We start from the raw sequence: 7,954 nt of genomic DNA, 5'->3' as shown, positions 1-7,954 counted from the left end.
CAAGATCTCTATAGTACAGGAAAGTCCTTTGCACACCCTGACATGGGACTCCGACCAATGTACCCTGCATGTTACGTGGCCCTGTGGCCCCTATGGCTGACCAGTCTCTTGTTACAATGCCCAGTATAGTAGTACAATGAGATTTACATTGACGTGTTGTCTCTGGGCTGTGTGCGCTGGCTGCATGACAACACAACTTAATTGAATACGTTTAATCATTTTTATCCTGACTAAGTAATAATGCAAACATTGTCCTGCCACCGCTTAGCTTGCAGGGTTTTTACTCAGGAACAGACTGTGACTGAATAAGGGAGGAAGAATCGCCAAATCCTCTGCACCCCACCATATCAGTCACCCCTGTGCTGAATATTACTACATGCTAGAAAAGTACAGAATTCCGAGCACGTCACATATTTGGCTGCACACTGGGAAGGCTTGTGCAAACATTTTGCACGTGTGCCGAGCTACCAGATTCTGAGCTACGAATAGCACCAGGAATAAAGGAAAATCCAGGCATTAGTAACACCAGACACTCATTTTGTGGCACATAGGGGGGTAGGATTATTATTATTATCACAAAGTATTTATATAGTGCTAACATATTACATAGCGCTGTACAAAGTCCATAGTCATGTCACTCACTGTCCCTCAAAGGGGCTCACAATCTAATGTCCCTATCTCAGTCATTAATGTAGTGTAAAGGTGCGTACACACTTCCAATTTTTATCGTTCAAAACGTACGACGAACGAACAACGAACGATCGATTGGGCAAAAATCGTTCGTAAAAAAAGTAACCAACGACGCCGACGAACGAGGAAAGTCGTTGGAAACGAACGACCGGACCGTTGAACATCGTTCGTGTGTACGATCGTTCGTTGATCGTCCATGGTCTAAGCATGCGTAATGAACGAACGTTCGTTCACTTTCCTGTCGTGCACATAGTTCCTCTATCGCTCAAACGATCGCATCTATTGTGTGTACAATATCTACGAACGATCGTGTCGTTATCTCTATGTGCAGGATCGGTGCTATACGATCGTTCGTAGATATCGTGCAGGATCGTTCGTCGTTCGTTTTCCAACGATAATAATTGGAAGTGTGTACGTAGCTTAAGGCCAATTTTTTGACAAAACACGGAGAGAACCTGCAAACTCCATGCAGATAGTGCCCTGGTTAATATTTGAACCTGGGACCTAGCACTACAAAGGCCAGAGTGCTAACCACTGAGCCACCATGCTCAGAGATTCCTAGACACTAATTTATATATTTATTAATAGCCAGGAAAATGTTGTTAGTGTGACCACAGGTATGGCCCTGGCTACCAAGCCTGGTTTGGATGGGGAAAAAACAAGGTAATAGCTGGGGGCCCTCACCTAGGGCCCTGAATAATGGAAAGGTGGGGGTGCTAGAAGCTAGATTGCCATGCATTTGGGCCCCCAATTTTTTTTATTTGCCCAAGACTCCTACCTAGGGTCCCAATTGACAGAATGGCTCAGGGTTGAAATGGATGTGCATCTGGGGACCCAATTTCATTTTGTATCATTGTTTGTATATGTCTCCCATTTGCTATTCCTATTTAATGTACAGCGCTGCATAATATGTTGGCGCTATATAAATACTGTTTTATAATAACAATATTTGCCCTAGTCCCTAACCAAAGGCCCAAATTGATGGAGCAGCAGGGATAATGGAAGCTAGAATGATGCCCATTTGGGGTCCCAATTTTTATTTTGCCCAGGACCCCCAACTAGGGCCTTAACTGGCAGAACACGGGTTGCAGAGAGATGAAAAGCCATGTATTTGAGCCCAGGGCTTAGATTAGTCTAAAACTGATGCTGCCATAACCTCTTACTACAGATTCACCTCCTGGCTGTTTTTTCACTTTGTTTATTGTTATGTGTTGCTGTTGTCTTCTGTACCAATTGTATTTCACTGACCTAGCAATGCACAGGTGCAAAGTATGTTCCCATATACTTAATGACAATGTCCATTGTGTGATAAGATTTGACCTGCTGTATCCATAACATACTGTGCCTGTCATCGCCTATGTAATTACCTGTCTCTTCTAATTCATGGAAATTACAGCACTGCCACAAGCCAATTCAGATTAAACATATGATGAAACGAGATATAATCAAACCTTACCTTCTATAAAAGCCAAAGGTTGAAACTATAATTAGATACAGAGATATATAGGCAGTTATATTTATATGCAAAGTTCCTGTAAAAGTTGGGTTTGGTCCTGGTGCACCTCCCGAGTCTCCCTAATCGCAGCAGGACCATCAGTTACATTTAAGGACCAATAGAAGGGGTAAGGGGTACTGAAGGGGTAAGATGAGGCCAATGAAGGCAAAATGTGTATAGAAATGCTGCCGAATTAAATGTACGGGCAGATCTTTTAAACTGCAATAGCTGGTGGTTGAACGACTCTCGCATATTGATAATATTTCTAGTAAATATTTGTCTACAAATACAAAAATTTGCCAACAATCTTTTTAATCAACATCTTCTGAAGTTGTAGGTAATAATAATTGACATCAGACATTCTCTCCTAGGGTTCCATGGAATCCCAGGGTTCTTCCAGGGCTTGCTACGGGTTCCTCAAGCTATGGTGAATTGACTTCCTATTTGAGCATGCTTGTATGGTTCTTGGGCCAACACCACTTGGTAGAGCCAGTTGAATGACTCCAATAATATTTTTTAGATGTCTATAAAGGTGATTTTCTAGCTAGCATTGTAAGCAGAGCATTCTTTCCAATTATAAGGGTTTTTCCCATTGACCCCCCAATAAGTTGGTTTGATCCAGAGAACTGAAAACTAATTTAGGGGTTCCTCATGGGCTGATTTACATATATGTATATAGAATGTTACAATTTGTTCACACTTTAAGACTATGGGGAGAATTGCAGCACCAGGGGTCCAAACATTCCCTGTAGTGCTCACAGCAGTTTGTTGACCTTTATGGTTACTTCCAAAGGTTTCTTGTCTATGCGGAAAGGCACTCCAGCAGGTGATAGAAAGCTACCTGCAAATATGGCACATACAATACAGTCTGCCAATAACACGTGTGTTACCTGGTAAACCTGTCAGTCGTTCCAATATTTTTATATTTCTGGTAATAGGGTGACAACGCTGTTTTTTAATTGGTTCCTCCACCAGTACCATGATCCTTTACGGTTATTAAATGGACTTTAAAGAGGAACTAAACTGAAAACTTCCCAAAACAAAAAAAATACACTTATCTTCAATCCAAGTGGGGAAGTCCAATCGATCCGGGGGTGTCTTGCATCAGGTCCTGCGTCGTCCTGGCATCTGTCCCCAGACTGGCGCGCCAGGCGCTGCCATCTTTACCTCTTCTGGGTTCTTCTTCCTACGTCACCCGAGGTGCAAGATCGGGTGATGTAGGATGGAAAAAAAACTTGCTGATCCCACTCATGCGCAGTGAGATCGGCAATTTTTTTTTCAATAAAAGGCTCCTTCTGCGCATACCTGAGATGCTTGGGCAAGTGCAGAATGAGCACCCAAGATCCTCCCAGGATGCGTGACGTAGGTATCCCGGGAGGCTTTGCGCTCCTATTCATTCTTGATCGCATAGGCAAGAATTAGGTGGTGGTGCTGCTTCCTTTTTTTTTTTTTAAAAAAAGGGTGATTTATTTAAAAAAAACAAAAAAAAAAACAGAATTTTTACTTAACATAAAAAGGGGTTGTTCACCATTTCATGTAAAGTGACATTTCTGAGCTTAGGCACGCTTTAAGTAAGAGATTAATATATCATATCCCGAATCAAGGTAACAATCCTTTTATGGCTACAGCAACAGTTATTACTTTATTTTGGAAAAAAAGTTTACATGAATGAAAGCTGACTATTGTAAGCCTGGGAGTGTTAAATCGCTTGGTCCAAACTATAATTACCACTTTTATTAGACAGCTTGTAAATGTGGAGAAATGGATTTATAAAGAATTAATATAGTGAATATTCTCATTACAGCTACACATACAGTTACTAGAATTCAATATGTTTCACTCCTTACATAAGAGTCGGGAACAAAGCACAGGGATCCCAATGGTATCATCACAGTATGATAGGTGTGAACTGAGAGGTGGAATACTTTGTGTGTTTTCATTTGCTGACTATTTAACAAAGTAGAACAAATGTTTGTGATTTACATCCAAACTTCAGGTTTCTTTACTTAAACTAATTAGGATTGTTGTCCCTGGGCTCTATTTACATTTCTATAGATGTCTGTATGCCTACCAGGTTTACAATGGTGCAGATTACAACCCAAGTGACAGCAGGTCTTTGTGGCAATTAAGGATTGATAGGATTCATCCTTGAGGGTATAAAGACCTTGGGCAGGCACTAACTTGTCTGGTTGGTCAGATACAGCTCCTTATTTACAAACAATTGGAGAACCCAGGATTCAGGCCACAGAGATAATTACCCACAATTGTTTTTCTATAATGCTCCAATTTAATCCTGTATTTCCAAGACAACATTTTTGCAAAACATATGTTAACCATGGCCCTGAGATGACAACCGTTTAACCAATCTCAGTTTAGCCTGACCAAGCAATACACTCAAGGGGCAGGGTTCTCTCCTCCTGTATCACTGTCTGTATTCGTCTATCATTTGCAATCCCTATTTAATGTACAATGCTGCGTAATATGTTGGCGCTATATAAATCCTGTTTATTAATAATAATAATAATAATAATAATAATAAAAGTGAATGATAGGACCACAATATGATGCCGCATTGCTGCTATTGCCCTCAGAGGTCAAAATTTGTTCCATTTTTACTCATCTCTCCTCCCCTTTGTACTTTATAGCACTGAGCACAAACTTTGGCCAAGCCAACATTAATGCACCAAAATTTTGCTTTATGGTAGGAAGCAGAGCCTGCCTATGTAATAGACAAATATAGTGGAAATAAAGTTGGTATAATAAACAGACGCTGATGATGATGGGTACATTAAAGCAAATTTGTGCTATGCCCATACAGGGTTCACTTCCCCCCCCCCCCCCATTTCTCTGTTTAATTGCTTTGTGCACAAAAAATACCACATACGCCCGGGTGTTAAGAAGTATGTTACCAGTTTTGTCACATGGGGAGAAACTGTAGTTCTTTGTAAGCTTTGACTTCATTCATATATAAGGTGTTTTTTTCCACCCTAAGTTGTCGATTGTAGGGCAGTGAAGGAAAGGTGCATATGGGGAGGGTGGGATAAAGCGAATTGGTTGCATTGCTTTTCTATATAAAACTTAAGATTTTTTTCAACCCATATTTCAATTTTTGCAACCAAGGCAATACAGATAATCTGCTTTTATCATGGTGTTTTGGGCTGGAATTGCTCATCGGGATCATTAAGGAGGGGCACTGGATCTGCGTTGTAGAGGATGATCTGAGAGCCTGCAACCACAGCATGGAGCACTTTAATGACAAGTCTGCAGGGGAACCGACTCTTCGGGGGAGGAGTCTGAAGGATAGAGGGGATATGATAGGTAAAAGTGCTTTTTGCTTCCCCGCTATATAAAAATGAGCATTTGCCCTCACAATTTGCCCTCACAGGGGTAGCATCACTGCAGGGGTATCATTTTTTACCCCAGGAATATTATTATTAATATTAATAATAATAATAAATAAGACTTATATAGTGCCACAGCGATGTACATTAAATAGGGGTTGCAAATGACAGACAGATACAGACAGTGGCACAAGAGGAGGAGAAGACCCTGCCCAGAAGAGCTTACAATCTAGGAGGTGGAGGAAGTAACACACAATAGGAGGGGAGATACATGCTTTAAGAAATGTTACCTCTATAAATGATATAATTTTCAGCATATCTATTTATATAAACAAGAAACATCACTCTCATAGTTTTTGTTTCCCTTGCAGAAAAACAAGTGGAAGAAGTTTTTGTAGTCCGTCCACTCCTGGCAGCAAATAGGGACTGTGAGAACCTCTCAGCAGCCCACACCTCCAGTTATGTGATTGATATGAATATTTATGAAAGTTACCCTTTTAATAACAAAGGAATCCATTGGAATGAAAGAGCCAGCTACACAAAACTACTTCTTCTTTGGACTGAACAATATAAGTATTCATGGGAAGACAGCAAATACAAAAATATAGAAAACATTTCATTTAAAGGGAAGGTTGGCCTAGGAGTGATATTTTATAGTCTTTGGTGGATGTTGAATTGCTAAACTTTCAAGTTTTTATTTCACATTGTTCATGGAATCTATTGGTGAGATTTCCAGGTCTGCACCCTACTGTGGCTAATATTATGAGGTCCTGATTTTCCTGTTGGATTTCTATTGTGATGAATGTAACAGGAGGGACGAAAACCCACAAATCTCCCAGGTAGACAGAAATAGAGTCAGGAATAAAGACAGCAGGAGTTTCCAAGATGTATAAAGAACCAGGGGCTGATTCACCCAACTGCAGGTTTCATCTACAGGTAGAATATCACAACATTCCCCCTCCCTGGCTGTTCCTAAAACTGGATATTCTGTACCACCAATGGCTTCTCATTCAATACCTATACCTTGCATGGGTAACATTACATACACACGTCAGATAATTCTCGCCTTGTTGTGTTCCTTTCAGGAATAAATCAGACATGTGGTCTTCGGCCATGGAGTATTGATGAATGACTTATGGAACATGTACATAAGTCATCTGTAAAGCTACAGACACACGCCCAATGGTTCTCGCCTGATAATCAGTTCAGGACCGATATCGGATGAGAATCTGGCGTATGTACAGGGGCCGTTATCCATCGTCTGAATCCTGGCGGATCCACGGCCGATGGACGACGAACGATCCTAATGCAAGGGAAGGGGGAGACAGTGCAGCGGAGTGCCGCTCCATCATTCTCCCCTCTGCATAGAGCAGAACGGTGCTCTATGTATAGCGCTCATTCATGCATCATGCAGTGCTTAATCGTTGGAAAGGATTTATTAATTTCACATGTGTATGCAGCTTAAGGCTTTACATAAATTTTTCTTATATTGTCAAATCTCCAAGCTGGGCTGAGGTTTCTTAGTACACAAGCATTGGTATCTCACATATGAAGTTCCCATTGTTAGCAGATTAGTGAAGAGTGACAAGCCAATCTAGAGGAGAAGCATTGGTAAAACAATGGACAGGGAGGGATTGTACATACAGTTTGTTCCTTACACAGAAGTGCCAGTTATCACTGTTCTGTACTCCACAAAAGATTCTTTTGAAAATGATATTTACAGCCATCAGAAAAGGGAACTTCTGAGATTTGTGGCAGCCATTGAGTGTTCCCTGAGAGTGAGAATGTACCAATACACAGCACAGAATGCATGGAGTGTATTCTATTACCCGGGACTGGTGTGTGATATCTGATTGCACATATTTCTATTCATATTACACAAAATAATATTTTGTCAAAGATTTAAAAAATGACTCTGTATATTTACATGGAACATGTTAGGATTGCCTAATAATATATTTTACAGTTACAATACCACTACAACTTTTCCTGCCATTAATAAATATTTTTAGAAAGGCTGCCATTGCTGAACTCCTGATTGTGCCAGTTCCTTGGCTGTTTTCTCAATACAATACCCGGGACACAGACCTGGAACACTCCGGTATGACAGCCAACATTTTCTATAAAGCCCCATACAGATGTCAGATCATTGTTGCTGCAAATTTTCTTACAGATTAATGAACAAGGGCTGTAATTTCAGTGCTGTTATGTTCTATGGAGAGGGGAGGAAAAGCAAGATTGACCCCACTGTGCTCTACTCCAAATGAACAGCAGCTGTTCTTGATCATTCATTGATCAGCAATGGTACATTGATGAATGACATGGGGGGGACCACTGTCCACAAGTCAGATTTTCACCCAAGAGAAGCAAGAGTGTTTGTCTTTGGCGACCATTATCTGATGTGTGAATGTAGCTTAGATTTGTACAT

This window comes from Pyxicephalus adspersus, chromosome 9 (assembly GCF_032062135.1).
Source record: "Pyxicephalus adspersus chromosome 9, UCB_Pads_2.0, whole genome shotgun sequence".
In the NCBI taxonomy this organism is placed as follows: Eukaryota; Metazoa; Chordata; class Amphibia; order Anura; family Pyxicephalidae; genus Pyxicephalus; species Pyxicephalus adspersus.
This window is presented reverse-complemented; position numbering follows the sequence as displayed.